The following is an 18,859-nucleotide window of genomic DNA, read 5'->3' as shown; positions in this document are numbered from 1 at the left end:
GCGGTGCTTGGATGACCCCTAGTTCGCATTAAATACCTCCACCCTCCTTCGGTGTGGGGCTCATGTTGGCTATGCCCCAGCCCCTGAAGCATTCAAGCTGATTTCTTGCAGCAGCTGGGCACTGTAACAGCTCCAGAGCTGCTCTGTACGGCAAGTAAAAGGGTGTGGGCCCTGCAGCACTACCTGTAGTTCGCATTGTGCGTTGGAAGGCACAAAGTAAGCAGACGGGAGAAGTCAGGATAGTGCGCAAGGGCATAGAAGGAAGCGGCTCAAGAAAACAGAAGTGGAAACAGACAGCAAACTAGGCTGGAGAGAGACCTGAGACAAAGAGATCTGAATTATACGAGCGCCGACCAGGGGAAACACAAATTATGCAGTCAAGTTTCCCACATTTGGGGAAATCGCAGGAGCAGCACACCCAGAGTGCAATGGGTGAGCCTTGCCCTGGGAGAAGCACCTTCATGATCATAGTATCTCACCTGGCAGGTATGTAGGAGTTGGGCTAGAGCTGGGGAGGGTCGCTGCTCGGGTACCACCCTGTCAAGTGAAGGAGATCAAACTGAGGCAGCACAATGGAACTCTCGAAAGAAGAACAAGGCTAGAGTAAGATCTGAGACAAAGAAATCTGACTTTTACCAGAGCTGACCAGAGGAAAACACAAAAACAGTCCCCCACTACCACAAATAATGCAGTTGAGTTTCCCACATTTGGGGAAATCACAGGGGTCAGCATACCCAGAATGCAATGAATGAACCTCACCCTGGGAGAACAATCTTTATGACCATGGTATCTCCTATGCAAAATAAGTATGATTTGGGATAGGGCTGGGGAGGGCCGCTGCTCAGGCACATCTCTGTCAAGTAAAGGAGATTCAACTGAGGCAGCACAAGGGAACTCTCATCTGGGGACAACAACTGCAGGGAGAACACATATTTTCAGATGAACATGGGAGGGCAGAAGGCTGCCTAATACTGAAGCATGCCCAAACAACAAACCAAATGCAACAACTAGTACAAGCATTCCTGGGGGAAGGTCTGCAGAAGACGGATTTGCATACGGTGATGTCATCCAAGCAGTGGGCCAAAGTTGGCTGGAACCCTCATCTGCATATGAAAAGAGAAAAGGGGTATGCAGGGCATGGCGGCCTTTTGCGGCGCTTGGATGACCCTTAGTTCGCATTAAACACCCCCACCCTCCTTCGGTGTGGGGCTCATGTTGGCCATGCCCCAGCCCCTGAAGCATTCAAGCTGATTTCTTGCAGCAGCTTGGCACTGTAACAGCTCCAGAGCTGCTCTGTACGGCAAGTAAAAGGGTGTGGGCCCTGCAGCACTACCTGTAGTTTGCATTGTGCATTGGAAGGCACAAAGTAAGCAGACGGGAGAAGTAAGGATAGTGCGCAAGGCCATAGAATGGAGCGGCTTAAGAAAAGAGAAGTGGAAACAGACAGCAAACTAGGCTGGAGAGAGACCTGAGACAAAGAGATCTGAATTATACGAGAGCCGACCAGGGGAAACACAAATTATGCAGTCAAGTTTCCCACATTTGGGGAAATCGCAGGAGCAGCACACCCAGAGTGCAATGGGTGAGCCTTGCCCTGGGAGAAGCACCTACGTGATCATAGTATCTCACCTGGCAGGTAAGTAGGAGTTGGGCTAGAGCTGGGGAGGGTCGCTGCTCGGGTACCCCCCCTGTCAAGTGAAGGAGATCCAACTGAGGCAGCACAAGGGAATTCTCGAAAGAAGAACAAGGCTAGAGGAAGATCTGAGACAAAGAAATCTGACTTTTACCAGAGCTGACCAGAGGAAAACACAAACACAGTCCCCCACTACCACAATTAATGCTGTCGAGTTTCCCACATTTGGGGAAATCACAGGGGTCAGCATACCCAGAATGCAATGAATGAACCTCACACTGGGAGAATAATCTTCATGACCATGGTCTCTCCTATGCAAAATAAGTATGATTTGGGATAGGGCTGGGGAGGGCCGCTGCTCAGGCACATCTCTGTCAAGTAAAGGAGATTCAACTGAGGCAGCATAAGGGAACTCTCATCTGGGGACAACAACTGCAGGGAGAACACATATTTTCAGATGAACATGGGAGGGCAGAAGGCTGCCTAATACTGAAGCACCCCCAAACAACAAACCAAATGCAACAACTAGTGCAAGCATTCCTGGGGGAAGGCCTGCCACAGATGGATTTGCATATGGTGATGTCATCCAAGCAGTGGGTCAAAGTTGGCTTCAACCCTCGTCTGCATATGAAAATAAAAAAGGGGTGTGCAGGGCATGGCGGCCTTTTGCGGTGCTTGGATGACCCCTAGTTCGCATTAAACACCTCCACCCTCCTTCGGTGTGGGGCTCATGTTGGCTATGCCCCAGCCACTGAAGCATTCAAGCTGATTTCTTGCAGCAGCTGGGCACTGTAACAGCTCCAGAGCTGCTCTGTAAGGCAAGTAAAAGGGTGTGGGCCCTGCAGCACTACCTGTAGTTTGCATTGTGCGTTGGAAGGCACGAAGTAAGCAGACGGGAGAAGTCAGGATAGTGCGCAAGGGCATAGAAGGGAGCGGCTCAAGAAAAGAGAAGTGGAAACAGACAGCAAACTAGGCTGGAGAGAGACCTGAGACAAAGAGATCTGAATTATACGAGAGATGACCAAGGGAAACACAAATTATGCAGTCAAGTTTCCCACATTTGGGGAAATCGTAGGAGCAGCACACCCAGAGTGCAATGGGTGAGCCTTGCCCTGGGAGAAGCACCTTCCTGATCATAGTATCTCACCTGGCAGGTAAGTAGGAGTTGGGCTAGAGCTGGGGAGGGTCGCTGTTCGGGCACCCCCCTGCCAAGTGAAGGAGATCCAACTGAGGCAGCACAAGGAAACTCTCGAAAAAAGAACAAGGCTAGAGGAAGATCTGAGACAAAGAAATCTGACTTTTACCAGAGCTGACCAGAGGAAAGCACAAACACAGTCCCCCACTACCACAAATAATGCAGTCGAGTTTCCCACATTTGGGGAAATCACAGGGGTCAGCATACCCAGAATGCAATGAATGAACCTCACCCTGGGAGAACAATCTTCATGATAATGGTATCTCCTATGCAAAATAAGTATGATTTGTGATAGGGCTGGGGAGGGCCGCTGCTCAGGCACATCTCTGTCAAGTAAAGGAGATTCAACTGAGGCAGCACAAGGGAACTCTCATCTGGGGACAACAACTGCAGGGAGAACACATATTTTCAGATGAACATGGGAGGGCAGAAGGCTGCCTAATACTGAAGCATCCCCAAACAACAAACCAAATGCAACAACTAGTGCAAGCATTCCTGGGAGAAGGCATGCAGCAGATGGATTTGCATATGGTGATGCCATCCAAGCAGTGGGTCAAAGTTGGCTTCAACCCTCGTCTGCATATGAAAAGAGAAAAGGGGCGTGCAGGGCATGGCGGCCTTTTGCGGCGCTAGGATGACCCCTAGTTCGCATTACACACCTCCACCCTCCTTCGGTGTGGGGCTCATGTTGGCTATGCCCCAGCCCCTGAAGCATTCAAGCTGATTTCTTGCAGCAGCTGGGCACTGTAACTGCTCCAGAGCTGCTCTGTAAGGCAAGTAAAAGGGTGTGGGCCCTGCAGCACTACCTGTAGTTTGCATTGTGCGTTGGAAGGCACGAAGTAAGCAGACGGGAGAAGTCAGGATAGTGCGCAAGGGCATAGAAGGGAGCGGCTCAAGAAAAGAGAAGTGGAAACAGACAGCAAACTAGGCTGGAGAGAGACCTGAGACAAAGAGATCTGAATTATACGAGAGATGACCAAGGGAAACACAAATTATGCAGTCAAGTTTCCCACATTTGGGGAAATCGTAGGAGCAGCACACCCAGAGTGCAATGGGTGAGCCTTGCCCTGGGAGAAGCACCTTCCTGATCATAGTATCTCACCTGGCAGGTAAGTAGGAGTTGGGCTTGAGCTGGGGAGGGTCGCTGCTCGGGCACCCCCCTGTCAAGTGAAGGAGATTCAACTGAGGCAGCACAAGGAAACTCTCAAAAAAAGAACAAGGCAAGAGGAAGATCTGAGACAAAGAAATCTGACTTTTACCAGAGCTGACCAGAGGAAAGCACAAACACAGTCCCCCACTACCACAAATAATGCAGTCGAGTTTCCCACATTTGGGGAAATCACAGGGGTCAGCATACCCAGAATGCAATGAATGAACCTCACCCTGGGAGAACAATCTTCATGACCATGGTATCTCCTATGCAAAATAAGTATGATTTGGGATAGGGCTGGGGAGGGCCGCTGCTCAGGCACATCTCTGTCAAGTAAAGGAGATTCAACTGAGGCAGCACAAGGGAACTCTCATCTGGGGACAACAACTGCAGGGAGAACACATATTTTCAGATAAACATGGGAGAGCAGAAGGCTGCCTAATACTGAAGCACCCCAAACAACAAACCAAATGCAACAACTAGTACAAGCATTCCTGGGGGAAGGTCTGCAGAAGACGGATTTGCATACGGTGATGTCATCCAAGCAGTGGGCCAAAGTTGGCTGGAACCCTCATCTGCATATGAAAAGAGAAAAGGGGTATGCAGGGCATGGCGGCCTTTTGCGGTGCTTGGATGACCCTTAGTTCGCATTAAACACCTCCACCCTCCGTCGGTGTGGGGCTCATGTTGGCTATGCCCCAGCCCCTGAAGCATTCAAGCTGATTTCTTGCAGCAGCTGGGCACTGTAACAGCTCCAGAGCTGCTCTGAAAGGCAAGTAAAAGGGTGTGGGCCCTGCAGCACTACCTGTAGTTTGCATTGTGCGTTGGAAGGCACAAAGTAAGCAGACAGGAGGAGAAGTCAGGAGAGTCCACAAGGGTATAGAAGGGAGGGGCTCAAGAAAAAAGAAGTGGAAACAGACAGCAAACTAGGCTGGAGAGAGACCTGAGACAAAGAGATCTGAATTATATGAGAGCCGACCAGGGGAAACACAAATTATGCAGTCAAGTTTCCCACATTTGGGGAAATCGCAGGGGCAGCACACCCAGAGTGCAATGGGTGAGCCTTGCCCTGGGAGAAGCACCTACATGATCATAGTATCTCACCTGGCAGGTAAGTAGGAGTTGGGCTAGAGCTGGGGAGGGTCGCTGCTCGGGCACCCCCCTGTCAAGTGAAGGAGATCCAACTGAGGCAGCACAAGGGAACTCTCGAAAGAAGAACAAGGCTAGAGGAAGATCTGAGACAAAGAAATCTGACTTTTACCAGAGCTGACCAGAGGAAAGCACAAACACAGTCCCCCACTACCACAAATAATGCAGTTGAGTTTCCCACATTTGGGGAAATCACAGGGGTCAGCATACCCAGAATGCAATGAATGAACCTAACCCTGGGAGAACAATCTTCATGACCATGGTATCTCCTATGCAAAATAAGTATGATTTGGGATAGGGCTGGGGAGGGCCGCTGCTCAGGCACATCTCTGTCAAGTAAAGGAGATTCAACTGAGGCAGCACAAGGGAACTCTCATCTGGGGACAACAACTGCAGGGAGAACACATATTTTCAGATGAACATGGGAGGGCAGAAGGCTGCCTAATACTGAAGCACCCCCAAACAACAAACCAAATGCAACAACTAGTAAAAGCATTCCTGGGAGAAGGTCTGCAGAAGACGGATTTGCATACGGTGATGTCATCCAAGCAGTGGGCCAAAGTTGGCTGGAACCCTCATCTGCATATGAAAAGAGAAAAGGGTTATGCAGGGCATGGCGGCCTTTTGCGGTGCTTGGATGACCCCTAGTTCGCATTAAACACCTCCATTCTCCTTCGGTGTGGGGCTCATGTTGGCTATGCCCCAGCCCCTGAAGTATTCAAGCTGATTTCTTGCAGCAGCTGGGCACTGTAACAGCTCCAGAGCTGCTCTGTAAGGCAAGTAAAAGGGTGTGGGCCCTGCAGCACTACCTGTAGTTCGCATTGTGCGTTGGAAGGCACAAAGTAAGCAGACAGGAGAAGTCAGGAGAGTGCACAAGGGCATAGAAGGCAGGGGCTCAAGAAAAGAGAAGTGGAAACAGACAGCAAACTAGGCTGGAGAGAGACCTGAGACAAAGAGATCTGAATTATACGAGTAGCCAACTAGAGGAAACACAAATTGTGCAGTCAAGTGTCCCACATTTGGGGAAATCGTAGGAGCAGCACACCCAGAGTGCAATGGGTGAGCCTTGCCCTGGGAGAAGCACCTTCCTGATCATAGTATCTCACCTGGCAGGTAAGTAGGAGTTGGGCTAGAGCTGGGGAGGGTCGCTGCTCGGGCACCCCCCTGTCAAGTGAAGGAGATCCAACTGAGGCAGCACAAGGAAACTCTCGAAAAAAGAACAAGGCTAGAGGAAGATCTGAGACAAAGAAATCTGTATTTTACCAGAGCTGACCAGAGGAAAGCACAAACACAGTCCCCCACTACCACAAATAATGCAGTCGAGTTTCCCAATTTGGGGAAATCACAGGGGTCAGCATACCCAGAATGCAATGAATGAACCTCACCCTGGGAGAACAATCTTCATGACCATGGTATCTCCTATGCAAAATAAGTATGATTTGGGATAGGGCTGGGGAGGGCCGCTGCTCAGGCACATCTCTGTCAAGTAAAGGAGATTCAACTGAGGCAGCACAAGGGAACTCTCATCTGGGGACAACAACTGCAGGGAGAACACATATTTTCAGATGAACATGGGAGGGCAGAAGGCTGCCTAATACTGAAGCACCCCCAAACAACAAACCAAATGTAACAACTAGTGCAAGCATTCCTGGGAGAAGGTCTGCAGAAGACGGATTTGCATACGGTGATGTCATCCAAGCAGTGGGCCAAAGTTGGCTGGAACCCTCATCTGCATATGAAAAGAGAAAAGGGTTATGCAGGGCATGGCGGCCTTTTGCGGTGCTTGGATGACCCCTAGTTCGCATTAAATACCTCCACCCTCCTTCGGTGTGGGGCTCATGTTGGCTATGCCCCAGCCCCTGAAGCATTCAAGCTGATTTCTTGCAGCAGCTGGGCACTGTAACAGCTCCAGAGCTGCTCTGTACGGCAAGTAAAAGGGTGTGGGCCCTGCAGCACTACCTGTAGTTCGCATTGTGCGTTGGAAGGCACAAAGTAAGCAGACGGGAGAAGTCAGGATAGTGCGCAAGGGCATAGAAGGGAGCGGCTCAAGAAAACAGAAGTGGAAACAGACAGCAAACTAGGCTGGAGAGAGACCTGAGACAAAGAGATCTGAATTATACGAGCGCCGACCAGGGGAAACACAAATTATGCAGTCAAGTTTCCCACATTTGGGGAAATCGCAGGAGCAGCACACCCAGAGTGCAATGGGTGAGCCTTGCCCTGGGAGAAGCACCTTCATGATCATAGTATCTCACCTGGCAGGTATGTAGGAGTTGGGCTAGAGCTGGGGAGGGTCGCTGCTCGGGTACCACCCTGTCAAGTGAAGGAGATCAAACTGAGGCAGCACAATGGAACTCTCGAAAGAAGAACAAGGCTAGAGTAAGATCTGAGACAAAGAAATCTGACTTTTACCAGAGCTGACCAGAGGAAAACACAAAAACAGTCCCCCACTACCACAAATAATGCAGTTGAGTTTCCCACATTTGGGGAAATCACAGGGGTCAGCATACCCAGAATGCAATGAATGAACCTCACCCTGGGAGAACAATCTTTATGACCATGGTATCTCCTATGCAAAATAAGTATGATTTGGGATAGGGCTGGGGAGGGCCGCTGCTCAGGCACATCTCTGTCAAGTAAAGGAGATTCAACTGAGGCAGCACAAGGGAACTCTCATCTGGGGACAACAACTGCAGGGAGAACACATATTTTCAGATGAACATGGGAGGGCAGAAGGCTGCCTAATACTGAAGCACGCCCAAACAACAAACCAAATGCAACAACTAGTACAAGCATTCCTGGGGGAAGGTCTGCAGAAGACGGATTTGCATACGGTGATGTCATCCAAGCAGTGGGCCAAAGTTGGCTGGAACCCTCATCTGCATATGAAAAGAGAAAAGGGGTATGCAGGGCATGGCGGCCTTTTGCGGCGCTTGGATGACCCTTAGTTCGCATTAAACACCCCCACCCTCCTTCGGTGTGGGGCTCATGTTGGCCATGCCCCAGCCCCTGAAGCATTCAAGCTGATTTCTTGCAGCAGCTTGGCACTGTAACAGCTCCAGAGCTGCTCTGTACGGCAAGTAAAAGGGTGTGGGCCCTGCAGCACTACCTGTAGTTTGCATTGTGCATTGGAAGGCACAAAGTAAGCAGACGGGAGAAGTAAGGATAGTGCGCAAGGCCATAGAATGGAGCGGCTTAAGAAAAGAGAAGTGGAAACAGACAGCAAACTAGGCTGGAGAGAGACCTGAGACAAAGAGATCTGAATTATACGAGAGCCGACCAGGGGAAACACAAATTATGCAGTCAAGTTTCCCACATTTGGGGAAATCGCAGGAGCAGCACACCCAGAGTGCAATGGGTGAGCCTTGCCCTGGGAGAAGCACCTACGTGATCATAGTATCTCACCTGGCAGGTAAGTAGGAGTTGGGCTAGAGCTGGGGAGGGTCGCTGCTCGGGTACCCCCCCTGTCAAGTGAAGGAGATCCAACTGAGGCAGCACAAGGGAATTCTCGAAAGAAGAACAAGGCTAGAGGAAGATCTGAGACAAAGAAATCTGACTTTTACCAGAGCTGACCAGAGGAAAACACAAACACAGTCCCCCACTACCACAATTAATGCTGTCGAGTTTCCCACATTTGGGGAAATCACAGGGGTCAGCATACCCAGAATGCAATGAATGAACCTCACACTGGGAGAATAATCTTCATGACCATGGTCTCTCCTATGCAAAATAAGTATGATTTGGGATAGGGCTGGGGAGGGCCGCTGCTCAGGCACATCTCTGTCAAGTAAAGGAGATTCAACTGAGGCAGCATAAGGGAACTCTCATCTGGGGACAACAACTGCAGGGAGAACACATATTTTCAGATGAACATGGGAGGGCAGAAGGCTGCCTAATACTGAAGCACCCCCAAACAACAAACCAAATGCAACAACTAGTGCAAGCATTCCTGGGGGAAGGCCTGCAGCAGATGGATTTGCATATGGTGATGTCATCCAAAGCAGTGGGTCAAAGTTGGCTTCAACCCTCGTCTGCATATGAAAAGAGAAAAGGGGCGTGCAGGGCATGGCGGCCTTTTGCGGCACTTGGATGACCCCTAGTTCGCATTAAACACCTCCACCCTCCTTCGGTGTGGGGCTCATGTTGGCTATGCCCCAGCCCCTGAAGCATTCAAGCTGATTTCTTGCAGTAGCTGGGCACTGTAACTGCTCCAGAGCTGCTCTGTACGGCAAGTAAAAGGGTGTGGGCCCTGCAGCACTACCTGTAGTTTGCATTGTGCATTGGAAGGCACAAAGTAAGCAGACGGGAGAAGTAAGGATAGTGCGCAAGGCCATAGAATGGAGCGGCTTAAGAAAAGAGAAGTGGAAACAGACAGCAAACTAGGCTGGAGAGAGACCTGAGACAAAGAGATCTGAATTATACGAGAGCCGACCAGGGGAAACACAAATTATGCAGTCAAGTTTCCCACATTTGGGGAAATCGCAGGGGCAGCACATCCAGAGTGCAATGGGTGAGCCTTGCCCTGGGAGAAGCACCTTCATGATTATAGTATCTCACCTGGCAGGTAAGTAGAAGTTGGGCTAGAGCTGGGGAGAGTCGCTGCACGGGCATCCCCCTGTCAAGTGAAGGAGATCCAACTGAGGCAGCACAAGGGAACTCTCGAAAGAAGAACAAGGCTAGAGGAAGATCTGAAACAAAGAAATCTGACTTTTACCAGAGCTGACCAGAGGAAAGCACAAACACAGTCCCCCACTACCACAAATAATGCAGTTGAGTTTCCCACATTTGGGGAAATCACAGGGGTCAGCATACCCAGAATGCAATGAATGAACCTCACCCTGGGAGAACAATCTTCAAGACCATGGTCTCTCCTATGCAAAATAAGTATGATTTGGGATAGGGCTGGGGAGGGCCGCTGCTCAGGCACATCTCTGTCAAGTAAAGGAGATTCAGCTGAGGCAGCACAAGGGAACTCTCATCTGGGGACAACAACTGCAGGGAGAACACATATTTTCAGATGAACATGGGAGGGCAGAAGGCTGCCTAATACTGAAGCACCCCCAAACAACAAACCAAATGCAACAACTAGTGCAAGCATTCCTGGGGGAAGGCCTGCAGCAGATGGATTTGCATATGGTGATGCCATCCAAGCAGTGGGTCAAAGTTGGCTTCAACCCTCGTCTGCATATGAAAAGAGAAAAGGGGCGTGCAGGGCATGGCGGCCTTTTGCGGCGCTTGGATGACCCCTAGTTCGCATTACACACCTCCACCCTCCTTCGGTGTGGGGCTCATGTTGGCTATGCCCCAGCCCCTGAAGCATTCAAGCTGATTTCTTGCAGCAGCTCGGCACTGTAACTGCTCCAGAGCTGCTCTGTAAGGCAAGTAAAAGGGTGTGGGCCCTGCAGCACTACCTGTAGTTTGCATTGTGCGTTGGAAGGCACGAAGTAAGCAGACGGGAGAAGTCAGGATAGTGCGCAAGGGCATAGAAGGGAGCGGCTCAAGAAAAGAGAAGTGGAAACAGACAGCAAACTAGGCTGGAGAGAGACCTGAGACAAAGAGTTCTGAATTATACGAGAGATGACCAAGGGAAACACAAATTATGCAGTCAAGTTTCCCACATTTGGGGAAATCGCAGGGGCAGCACAACCAGAGTGCAATGGGTGAGCCTTGCCCTGGGAGAAGCACCTTCATGATCATAGTATCTCACCTGGCAGGTAAGTAGGAGTTGGGCTAGAGCTGGGGAGGGTCGCTGCTCGGGCACCCCCCTCTCAAGTGAAAGAGATCCAACTGAGGCAGCACAAGGGAACTCTCGAAAGAAGAACAAGGCTAGAGGAAGATCTGATATAAAGAAATCTGATTTTTACCAGAGCTGACCAGAGGAAAGCACAAACACAGTCCCCCACTACCACAAATAATGCAGTCGAGTTTCCCACATTTGGGGAAATCACAGGGGTCAGCATACCCAAAATGCAATGAATGAACCTCACCCTCGGAGAACAATCTTCATGTCCATGGTATCTCCTATGCAAAATAAGTATGATTTGGGATAGGGCTGGGGAGGGCCGCTGCTCAGGCACATCTCTGTCAAGTAAAGGAGATTCAACTGAGGCAGCACAAGGGAACTCCCATCTGGGGACAACAACTGCAGGGAGAACACATATTTTCAGATGAACATGGGAGGGCAGAAGGCTGCCTAATACTGAAGCACCCCCAAACAACAAACCAAATGCAACAACTAGTACAAGCATTCCTGGGGGAAGTTCTGCAGAAGACGGATTTGCATACGGTGATGTCATCCAAGCAGTAAGCCAAAGTTGGCTGGAACCCTCATCTGCATATGAAAAAAGAAAAGGGGTATGCAGGGCATGGCGGCCTTTTGCGGCGCTTGGATGACCCTTAGTTCGCATTAAACACCCCCACCCTCCTTCGGTGTGGGGCTCATGTTTGCTATGCCCCAGCCCCTGAAGCATTCAAGCTGATTTCTTGCAGCAGCTGGGCACTGTAACAGCTCCAGAGCTGCTCTGTACGGCAAGTAAAAGGGTGTGGGCCCTGCAGCACTACCTGTAGTTTGCATTGTGCATTGGAAGGCACTTAAGAAAAGAGAAGTGGAAACAGACAGCAAACTAGGCTGGAGAGAGACCTGAGACAAAGAGATCTGAATTATACGAGAGCCGACCAGGGGAAACACAAATTATGCAGTCAAGTTTCCCACATTTGGGGAAATCGCAGGGGCAGCACATCCAGAGTGCAATGGGTGAGCCTTGCCCTGGGAGAAGCACCTTCATGATTATAGTATCTCACCTGGCAGGTAAGTAGAAGTTGGGCTAGAGCTGGGGAGAGTCGCTGCACGGGCACCCCCCTGTCAAGTGAAGGAGATCCAACTGAGGCAGCACAAGGGAACTCTCGAAAGAAGAACAAGGCTAGAGGAAGATCTGAAACAAAGAAATCTGACTTTTACCAGAGCTGACCAGAGGAAAGCACAAACACAGTCCCCCACTACCACAAATAATGCAGTTGAGTTTCCCACATTTGGGGAAATCACAGGGGTCAGCATACCCAGAATGCAATGAATGAACCTCACCCTGGGAGAACAATCTTCAAGACCATGGTCTCTCCTATGCAAAATAAGTATGATTTGGGATAGGGCTTGGGAGGGCCGCTGCTCAGGCACATCTCTTTCAAGTAAAGGAGATTCAACTGAGGCAGCACAAGGGAACTCTCATCTGGGGACAACAACTGCAGGGAGAACACATATTTTCAGATGAACATGGGAGGGCCTAATACTGAAGCACCCCCAAACAACAAACCAAATGCAACAACTAGTGCAAGCATTCCTGGGGGAAGGCCTGCAGCAGATGGATTTGCATATGGTGATGCCATCCAAGCAGTGGGTCAAAGTTGGCTTCAACCCTCGTCTGCATATGAAAAGAGAAAAGGGGCGTGCAGGGCATGGCGGCCTTTTGCGGCGCTTGGATGACCCCTAGTTCGCATTACACACCTCCACCCTCCTTCGGTGTGGGGCTCATGTTGGCTATGCCCCAGCCCCTGAAGCATTCAAGCTGATTTCTTGCAGCAGCTGGGCACTGTAACTGCTCCAGAGCTGCTCTGTAAGGCAAGTAAAAGGGTGTGGGCCCTGCAGCACTACCTGTAGTTTGCATTGTGCGTTGGAAGGCACGAAGTAAGCAGACGGGAAAAGTCAGGATAGTGCGCAAGGGCATAGAAGGGAGCGGCTCAAGAAAAGAGAAGTGGAAACAGACAGCAAACTAGGCTGGAGAGAGACCTGAGACAAAGAGTTCTGAATTATACGAGAGATGACCAAGGGAAACACAAATTATGCAGTCAAGTTTCCCACATTTGGGGAAATCGCAGGGGCAGCACAACCAGAGTGCAATGGGTGAGCCTTGCCCTGGGAGAAGCACCTTCATGATCATAGTATCTCACCTGGCAGGTAAGTAGGAGTTGGGCTAGAGCTGGGGAGGGTCGCTGCTCGGGCACCCCCCTCTCAAGTGAAAGAGATCCAACTGAGGCAGCACAAGGGAACTCTCGAAAGAAGAACAAGGCTAGAGGAAGATCTGATATAAAGAAATCTGATTTTTACCAGAGCTGACCAGAGGAAAGCACAAACACAGTCCCCCACTACCACAAATAATGCAGTCGAGTTTCCCACATTTGGGGAAATCACAGGGGTCAGCATACCCAAAATGCAATGAATGAACCTCACCCTCGGAGAACAATCTTCATGTCCATGGTATCTCCTATGCAAAATAAGTATGATTTGGGATAGGGCTGGGGAGGGCCGCTGCTCAGGCACATCTCTGTCAAGTAAAGGAGATTCAACTGAGGCAGCACAAGGGAACTCCCATCTGGGGACAACAACTGCAGGGAGAACACATATTTTCAGATGAACATGGGAGGGCAGAAGGCTGCCTAATACTGAAGCACCCCCAAACAACAAACCAAATGCAACAACTAGTACAAGCATTCCTGGGGGAAGTTCTGCAGAAGACGGATTTGCATACGGTGATGTCATCCAAGCAGTGGGCCAAAGTTGGCTGGAACCCTTATCTGCATATGAAAAAAGAAAAGGGGTATGCAGGGCATGGCGGCCTTTTGCGGCGCTTGGATGACCCTTAGTTCGCATTAAACACCCCCACCCTCCTTCGGTGTGGGGCTCATGTTTGCTATGCCCCAGCCCCTGAAGCATTCAAGCTGATTTCTTGCAGCAGCTGGGCACTGTAACAGCTCCAGAGCTGCTCTGTACGGCAAGTAAAAGGGTGTGGGCCCTGCAGCACTACCTGTAGTTTGCATTGTGCATTGGAAGGCACTTAAGAAAAGAGAAGTGGAAACAGACAGCAAACTAGGCTGGAGAGAGACCTGAGACAAAGAGATCTGAATTATACGAGAGCCGACCAGGGGAAACACAAATTATGCAGTCAAGTTTCCCACATTTGGGGAAATCGCAGGGGCAGCACATCCAGAGTGCAATGGGTGAGCCTTGCCCTGGGAGAAGCACCTTCATGATTATAGTATCTCACCTGGCAGGTAAGTAGAAGTTGGGCTAGAGCTGGGGAGAGTCGCTGCACGGGCACCCCCCTGTCAAGTGAAGGAGATCCAACTGAGGCAGCACAAGGGAACTCTCGAAAGAAGAACAAGGCTAGAGGAAGATCTGAAACAAAGAAATCTGACTTTTACCAGAGCTGACCAGAGGAAAGCACAAACACAGTCCCCCACTACCACAAATAATGCAGTTGAGTTTCCCACATTTGGGGAAATCACAGGGGTCAGCATACCCAGAATGCAATGAATGAACCTCACCCTGGGAGAACAATCTTCAAGACCATGGTCTCTCCTATGCAAAATAAGTATGATTTGGGATAGGGCTTGGGAGGGCCGCTGCTCAGGCACATCTCTTTCAAGTAAAGGAGATTCAACTGAGGCAGCACAAGGGAACTCTCATCTGGGGACAACAACTGCAGGGAGAACACATATTTTCAGATGAACATGGGAGGGCCTAATACTGAAGCACCCCCAAACAACAAACCAAATGCAACAACTAGTGCAAGCATTCCTGGGGGAAGGCCTGCAGCAGATGGATTTGCATATGGTGATGCCATCCAAGCAGTGGGTCAAAGTTGGCTTCAACCCTCGTCTGCATATGAAAAGAGAAAAGGGGCGTGCAGGGCATGGCGGCCTTTTGCGGCGCTTGGATGACCCCTAGTTCGCATTACACACCTCCACCCTCCTTCGGTGTGGGGCTCATGTTGGCTATGCCCCAGCCCCTGAAGCATTCAAGCTGATTTCTTGCAGCAGCTGGGCACTGTAACTGCTCCAGAGCTGCTCTGTAAGGCAAGTAAAAGGGTGTGGGCCCTGCAGCACTACCTGTAGTTTGCATTGTGCATTGGAAGGCACGAAGTAAGCAGACGGGAGAAGTCAGGATAGTGCGCAAGGGCATAGAAGGGAGCGGCTCAAGAAAAGAGAAGTGGAAACAGACAGCAAACTAGGCTGGAGAGAGACCTGAGACAAAGAGATCTGAATTATACGAGAGATGACCAAGGGAAACACAAATTATGCAGTCAAGTTTCCCACATTTGGGGAAATCGCAGGGGCAGCACAACCAGAGTGCAATGGGTGAGCCTTGCCCTGGGAGAAGCACCTCCATGATCATAGTATCTCACCTGGCAGGTAAGTAGGAGTTGGGCTAGAGCTGGGGAGGGTCGCTGCTCGGGCACCCCCCTCTCAAGTGAAAGAGATCCAACTGAGGCAGCACAAGGGAACTCTCGAAAGAAGAACAAGGCTAGAGGAAGATCTGATATAAAGAAATCTGATTTTTACCAGAGCTGACCAGAGGAAAGCACAAACACAGTCCCCCACTACCACAAATAATGCAGTCGAGTTTCCCACATTTGGGGAAATCACAGGGGTCAGCATACCCAGAATGCAATGAATGAACCTCACCCTGGGAGAACAATCTTCATGACCATGGTATCGCCTATGCAAAATAAGTATGATTTGGGATAGGGCTGGGGAGGGCCGCTGCTCAGGCACATCTCTGTCAAGTAAAGGAGATTCAACTGAGGCAGCACAAGGGAACTCTCATCTGGGGACAACAACTGCAGGGAGATCACATATTTTCAGATGAACATGGGAGGGCAGAAGGCTGCCTAATACTGAAGCACCCCCAAACAACAAACCAAATGCAACAACTAGTGCAAGCATTCCTGGGGGAAGGCCTGCAGCAGATGGATTTGCATATGGTGATGTCATCCAAACAGTGGGTCAAAGTTGGCTTCAACCCTCGTCTGCATATGAAAAGAGACAAGGGGCGTGCAGGGCATGGCGGCCTTTTGCGGCGCTTGGATGACCCCTAGTTCGCATTACACACCTCCACCCTCCTTCGGTGTGGGGCTCATGTTGGCTATGCCCCAGCCCCTGAAGCATTCAAGCTGATTTCTTGCAGCAGCTGGGCACTGTAACTGCTCCAGAGACGCTCTGTAAGGCAAGTAAAAGGGTGTGGGCCCTGCAGCACTACCTGTAGTTTGCATTGTGCGTTGGAAGGCACGAAGTAAGCAGACGGGAGAAGTCAGGATAGTGCGCAAGGGCATAGAAGGGAGCGGCTCAAGAAAAGAGAAGTGGAAACAGACAGCAAACTAGGCTGGAGAGAGACCTGAGACAAAGAGATCTGAATTATACGAGAGCCGACCAGGGGAAACACAAATTATGCAGTCAAGTTTCCCACATTTGGGGAAAACGCAGAAGCAGCACACCCAGAGTGCAATGGGTGAGCCTTGCCCTGGGAGAAGCACCTTCATGATCATAGTATCTCACCTGGCAGGTAAGTAGGAGTTGGGCTAGAGCTGGGGAGGGTCGCTGCTCGAGCATCCCCCTGTCAAGTAAAGGAGATTCAACTGAGGCAGCACAAGGGAACTCTCATCTGGGGACAACAACTGCAGGGAGAACACATATTTTCAGATAAAAATCTTGGTCATGCTCTGGTTTCTCTTCAGAACGAACAAATCTTTCGCCTTTTACTAAAGATTTCCGTGGAGAGGAGCAAAACCGAGTTTTATCTCAATTTTTGCATGCCCCATCTTTTTGGGGTTTCTTTTATCGGTTTAAAGATAGAATGAGTGTGCTTTAATGTAAGCTCATTTGCATAGAAATGACAGTAAATGTTTGTTTCTTTTCAAACAGAACTTTCTTGACCATGCTACTTGCTTGAAAGATCTGGGAGCACATGGAATACAGTACAAACCATGCTTATAGCAAGGAGAAGACAGGTGAGAAATCTGCTTTCTTTCAAATTGGGCGCTCACTTTGATCTGAATGAGGACTGCTGGCACGGCACTCAGGCGACAGGTGGAATCTTGGTCATGCTCTGGTTTCTCTTCAGAACGAACAAATCTTTCGCCTTTTACTAAAGATTTCCGTGGAGAGGAGCAAAACTGAGTTTTATCTCAATTTTTGCATGCCCCATATTATTGGGGTTTCTTTTATCGGATTAAAGACAGAACGAGTGTGCTTTCTTGTTAGCTTTAATGTAAGTTTATTTGCATAACAATGACAATAAATGCCTGTTTCTTTTCAAGCAGAACTTTCTTGACCATACTAATTGCTTGAAAGATCTGGGAGCACATGGAAAAGAGTACAAACCATGCTTATAGCAAGGGGAAGCCTGGTGAGAAATCTGCTTTCTTTCTTTCAAATTGGGTGCTCACTTTGAGCTGAATGAGGACTGCTGGCATGGCACTCAGGCGACAGGTGGAATCTTGGTCATGCTCTGGTTTCTCTTCAGAACGAACAAATCTTTCGCCTTTTACTAAAGATTTCCGTGGAGAGGAGCAAAACTGAGTTTTATCTCAATTTTTGCATGCCCCGTCTTATTGGGGTTTCTTTTATCAGTTTAAAGATAGAACGAGTGTGCTTTAATGTAAGCTCATTTGCATAGAAATGACAGTAAATGTTTGTTTCTTTTCAAACAGAACTTTCTTGACTATACTAATTGCTTGAAAGATCTGGGAGCACATGGAAAAGAGTACAAACCATGTTTATAGCAAGGGGAAGCCTGGTGAGAAATCTGCTTTCTTTCTTTCAAAGTTGGTGCTCACTTTGAGCTGAATGAGGACTGCTGGCATGGCACTCAGGCGACAGGTAGAATCTTGGTCATGCTGTGGTTTCTCTTCAGAACGAACAAATCTTTCGCCTTTTACTAAAGATTTCCGTGGAGAGGAGCAAAACTGAGTTTTATCTCAATTTTTGCATGCCCCATCTTATTGGGGTTTTATTTTATCGGTTTAAAGATAGAACGAGTGTGCTTTAATGTAAGCTCATTTGCATAGAAATGACAGTAAATGTTTGTTTCTTTTCAAACAGAACTTTCTTGACCACACTAATTGTTTGAAAGATCTGGGAGCACATGGAAAAGAGTACAAACCATGTTTATAGCAAGGGGAAGCTGTCACAACTGAGGGCCTGAGCTGACGGGAGGCAGCCTCAGTTGTAGGGGCTGAGATGTACCGGAACCTGGGAGGTTGTATCAGACCCCTGGACATGTAAGTAACATAAATAATAAATGCCCGAAGGCGTGACCACGACAACTTGGATAAAAGTCAATGATGTTTATTATGACAACTCCGCAACACAGCAGCAGTAAAAGAAAACGTAAAAGTCAGCAAAGAATAAATACAGTTCCTGGGTACTACAGGATGGCAGGAGCCACAGGGCACTGGTAGTGTGAGATAGTTCTTATGATCTTCTAGATGGAAAGTCCTTACCAGGCCCGACTGTAGCAATGGAGATAACCCAGGATTGTGCCAGCTGGTGTTCCAGGAAAAGCTGGGTTGCTGAAGATAAAACAGCTGCTGTGGATACTGGCTGGAACCTGACTGTTGTTAGCACGTAGTGGATACTGGCTGGAACCAGTTAAATAATAAATGAACTTGGGAGCGATGAAATATGAACTGAAATGTAGAACTTGAGAGCGGAGAAATAATAATACCGGTGGAGAGTGGTAAAGTGTAGAAAGGACTAGAGATGAGCGGGTTCGGTTTCTCTGAATCCGAACCCGCACGAACTTCATGTTTTTTTCACGGGTCCGAGCAGACTCGGATCCTCCCGCCTTGCTCGGTTAACCCGAGCGCGCCCGAACGTCATCATGACGCTGTCGGATTCTCGCGAGACTCGGATTCTATATAAGGAGCCGCGCGTCGCCGCCATTTTCACACGTGCATTGAGA

At 49.4% G+C, this 18,859-nt stretch overlaps 29 non-coding genes and 4 pseudogenes across 29 annotated transcripts; 4 read left to right on the top strand and 29 right to left on the bottom strand.

Moving 5' to 3' along the window:
- Positions 1–331: 331 nt before the first annotated feature.
- LOC134994532 (U1 spliceosomal RNA) lies at positions 332–494 on the bottom strand. Its single transcript, XR_010197535.1, has one exon. It is a non-coding gene; the product is annotated as a U1 spliceosomal RNA (small nuclear RNA).
- Positions 495–646: 152 nt separating this feature from the next.
- LOC134994512 (U1 spliceosomal RNA) lies at positions 647–810 on the bottom strand. The gene has a single exon (XR_010197516.1). It is a non-coding gene; the product is annotated as a U1 spliceosomal RNA (small nuclear RNA).
- Positions 811–1,481: 671 nt separating this feature from the next.
- LOC134994466 (U1 spliceosomal RNA) lies at positions 1,482–1,644 on the bottom strand. The gene has a single exon (XR_010197479.1). It is a non-coding gene; the product is annotated as a U1 spliceosomal RNA (small nuclear RNA).
- Positions 1,645–1,797: 153 nt separating this feature from the next.
- Positions 1,798–1,961, bottom strand: LOC134994525 (U1 spliceosomal RNA). The gene has a single exon (XR_010197528.1). It is a non-coding gene; the product is annotated as a U1 spliceosomal RNA (small nuclear RNA).
- A 671-nt stretch (positions 1,962–2,632) lies between these two features.
- Positions 2,633–2,795, bottom strand: LOC134994544 (U1 spliceosomal RNA). Its single transcript, XR_010197543.1, has one exon. It is a non-coding gene; the product is annotated as a U1 spliceosomal RNA (small nuclear RNA).
- Positions 2,796–2,947: 152 nt separating this feature from the next.
- On the bottom strand, positions 2,948–3,111 carry LOC134994499 (U1 spliceosomal RNA). The gene has a single exon (XR_010197503.1). It is a non-coding gene; the product is annotated as a U1 spliceosomal RNA (small nuclear RNA).
- A 671-nt stretch (positions 3,112–3,782) lies between these two features.
- Positions 3,783–3,945, bottom strand: LOC134994543 (U1 spliceosomal RNA). Its single transcript, XR_010197542.1, has one exon. It is a non-coding gene; the product is annotated as a U1 spliceosomal RNA (small nuclear RNA).
- A 152-nt stretch (positions 3,946–4,097) lies between these two features.
- LOC134994540 (U1 spliceosomal RNA) lies at positions 4,098–4,261 on the bottom strand. The gene has a single exon (XR_010197539.1). It is a non-coding gene; the product is annotated as a U1 spliceosomal RNA (small nuclear RNA).
- Positions 4,262–4,955: 694 nt separating this feature from the next.
- LOC134994472 (U1 spliceosomal RNA) lies at positions 4,956–5,097 on the bottom strand (annotated as a pseudogene).
- Positions 5,098–5,249: 152 nt separating this feature from the next.
- LOC134994498 (U1 spliceosomal RNA) lies at positions 5,250–5,413 on the bottom strand. The gene has a single exon (XR_010197502.1). It is a non-coding gene; the product is annotated as a U1 spliceosomal RNA (small nuclear RNA).
- A 683-nt stretch (positions 5,414–6,096) lies between these two features.
- On the bottom strand, positions 6,097–6,248 carry LOC134994475 (U1 spliceosomal RNA; annotated as a pseudogene).
- A 152-nt stretch (positions 6,249–6,400) lies between these two features.
- Positions 6,401–6,563, bottom strand: LOC134994471 (U1 spliceosomal RNA). The gene has a single exon (XR_010197482.1). It is a non-coding gene; the product is annotated as a U1 spliceosomal RNA (small nuclear RNA).
- Positions 6,564–7,234: 671 nt separating this feature from the next.
- LOC134994531 (U1 spliceosomal RNA) lies at positions 7,235–7,397 on the bottom strand. Its single transcript, XR_010197534.1, has one exon. It is a non-coding gene; the product is annotated as a U1 spliceosomal RNA (small nuclear RNA).
- A 152-nt stretch (positions 7,398–7,549) lies between these two features.
- On the bottom strand, positions 7,550–7,713 carry LOC134994511 (U1 spliceosomal RNA). The gene has a single exon (XR_010197515.1). It is a non-coding gene; the product is annotated as a U1 spliceosomal RNA (small nuclear RNA).
- A 671-nt stretch (positions 7,714–8,384) lies between these two features.
- Positions 8,385–8,547, bottom strand: LOC134994465 (U1 spliceosomal RNA). Its single transcript, XR_010197478.1, has one exon. It is a non-coding gene; the product is annotated as a U1 spliceosomal RNA (small nuclear RNA).
- Positions 8,548–8,700: 153 nt separating this feature from the next.
- Positions 8,701–8,864, bottom strand: LOC134994524 (U1 spliceosomal RNA). The gene has a single exon (XR_010197527.1). It is a non-coding gene; the product is annotated as a U1 spliceosomal RNA (small nuclear RNA).
- Positions 8,865–9,536: 672 nt separating this feature from the next.
- Positions 9,537–9,699, bottom strand: LOC134994478 (U1 spliceosomal RNA). The gene has a single exon (XR_010197485.1). It is a non-coding gene; the product is annotated as a U1 spliceosomal RNA (small nuclear RNA).
- Positions 9,700–9,851: 152 nt separating this feature from the next.
- On the bottom strand, positions 9,852–10,015 carry LOC134994502 (U1 spliceosomal RNA). The gene has a single exon (XR_010197506.1). It is a non-coding gene; the product is annotated as a U1 spliceosomal RNA (small nuclear RNA).
- A 698-nt stretch (positions 10,016–10,713) lies between these two features.
- Positions 10,714–10,849, bottom strand: LOC134994474 (U1 spliceosomal RNA; annotated as a pseudogene).
- Positions 10,850–11,001: 152 nt separating this feature from the next.
- LOC134994510 (U1 spliceosomal RNA) lies at positions 11,002–11,165 on the bottom strand. The gene has a single exon (XR_010197514.1). It is a non-coding gene; the product is annotated as a U1 spliceosomal RNA (small nuclear RNA).
- A 615-nt stretch (positions 11,166–11,780) lies between these two features.
- LOC134994477 (U1 spliceosomal RNA) lies at positions 11,781–11,943 on the bottom strand. The gene has a single exon (XR_010197484.1). It is a non-coding gene; the product is annotated as a U1 spliceosomal RNA (small nuclear RNA).
- Positions 11,944–12,095: 152 nt separating this feature from the next.
- On the bottom strand, positions 12,096–12,259 carry LOC134994501 (U1 spliceosomal RNA). The gene has a single exon (XR_010197505.1). It is a non-coding gene; the product is annotated as a U1 spliceosomal RNA (small nuclear RNA).
- A 688-nt stretch (positions 12,260–12,947) lies between these two features.
- On the bottom strand, positions 12,948–13,083 carry LOC134994473 (U1 spliceosomal RNA; annotated as a pseudogene).
- A 152-nt stretch (positions 13,084–13,235) lies between these two features.
- LOC134994509 (U1 spliceosomal RNA) lies at positions 13,236–13,399 on the bottom strand. The gene has a single exon (XR_010197513.1). It is a non-coding gene; the product is annotated as a U1 spliceosomal RNA (small nuclear RNA).
- Positions 13,400–14,014: 615 nt separating this feature from the next.
- Positions 14,015–14,177, bottom strand: LOC134994476 (U1 spliceosomal RNA). Its single transcript, XR_010197483.1, has one exon. It is a non-coding gene; the product is annotated as a U1 spliceosomal RNA (small nuclear RNA).
- Positions 14,178–14,329: 152 nt separating this feature from the next.
- On the bottom strand, positions 14,330–14,493 carry LOC134994500 (U1 spliceosomal RNA). The gene has a single exon (XR_010197504.1). It is a non-coding gene; the product is annotated as a U1 spliceosomal RNA (small nuclear RNA).
- Positions 14,494–15,154: 661 nt separating this feature from the next.
- LOC134994480 (U1 spliceosomal RNA) lies at positions 15,155–15,317 on the bottom strand. Its single transcript, XR_010197487.1, has one exon. It is a non-coding gene; the product is annotated as a U1 spliceosomal RNA (small nuclear RNA).
- Positions 15,318–15,469: 152 nt separating this feature from the next.
- LOC134994508 (U1 spliceosomal RNA) lies at positions 15,470–15,633 on the bottom strand. The gene has a single exon (XR_010197512.1). It is a non-coding gene; the product is annotated as a U1 spliceosomal RNA (small nuclear RNA).
- A 671-nt stretch (positions 15,634–16,304) lies between these two features.
- On the bottom strand, positions 16,305–16,467 carry LOC134994479 (U1 spliceosomal RNA). The gene has a single exon (XR_010197486.1). It is a non-coding gene; the product is annotated as a U1 spliceosomal RNA (small nuclear RNA).
- A 144-nt stretch (positions 16,468–16,611) lies between these two features.
- On the top strand, positions 16,612–16,727 carry LOC134994488 (U5 spliceosomal RNA). Its single transcript, XR_010197493.1, has one exon. It is a non-coding gene; the product is annotated as a U5 spliceosomal RNA (small nuclear RNA).
- Positions 16,728–16,997: 270 nt separating this feature from the next.
- LOC134994487 (U5 spliceosomal RNA) lies at positions 16,998–17,113 on the top strand. Its single transcript, XR_010197492.1, has one exon. It is a non-coding gene; the product is annotated as a U5 spliceosomal RNA (small nuclear RNA).
- Positions 17,114–17,399: 286 nt separating this feature from the next.
- LOC134994490 (U5 spliceosomal RNA) lies at positions 17,400–17,515 on the top strand. The gene has a single exon (XR_010197495.1). It is a non-coding gene; the product is annotated as a U5 spliceosomal RNA (small nuclear RNA).
- Positions 17,516–17,789: 274 nt separating this feature from the next.
- On the top strand, positions 17,790–17,905 carry LOC134994491 (U5 spliceosomal RNA). Its single transcript, XR_010197496.1, has one exon. It is a non-coding gene; the product is annotated as a U5 spliceosomal RNA (small nuclear RNA).
- The last annotated feature ends 954 nt before the right edge of the window (positions 17,906–18,859 follow it).

This window comes from Pseudophryne corroboree, unplaced genomic scaffold (assembly GCF_028390025.1).
Source record: "Pseudophryne corroboree isolate aPseCor3 unplaced genomic scaffold, aPseCor3.hap2 scaffold_1317, whole genome shotgun sequence".
NCBI lineage: Eukaryota > Metazoa > Chordata > Amphibia > Anura > Myobatrachidae > Pseudophryne > Pseudophryne corroboree.
Note: the sequence above shows the minus strand (reverse complement) of the source record. Positions and strands in the feature narration are given on the sequence as shown.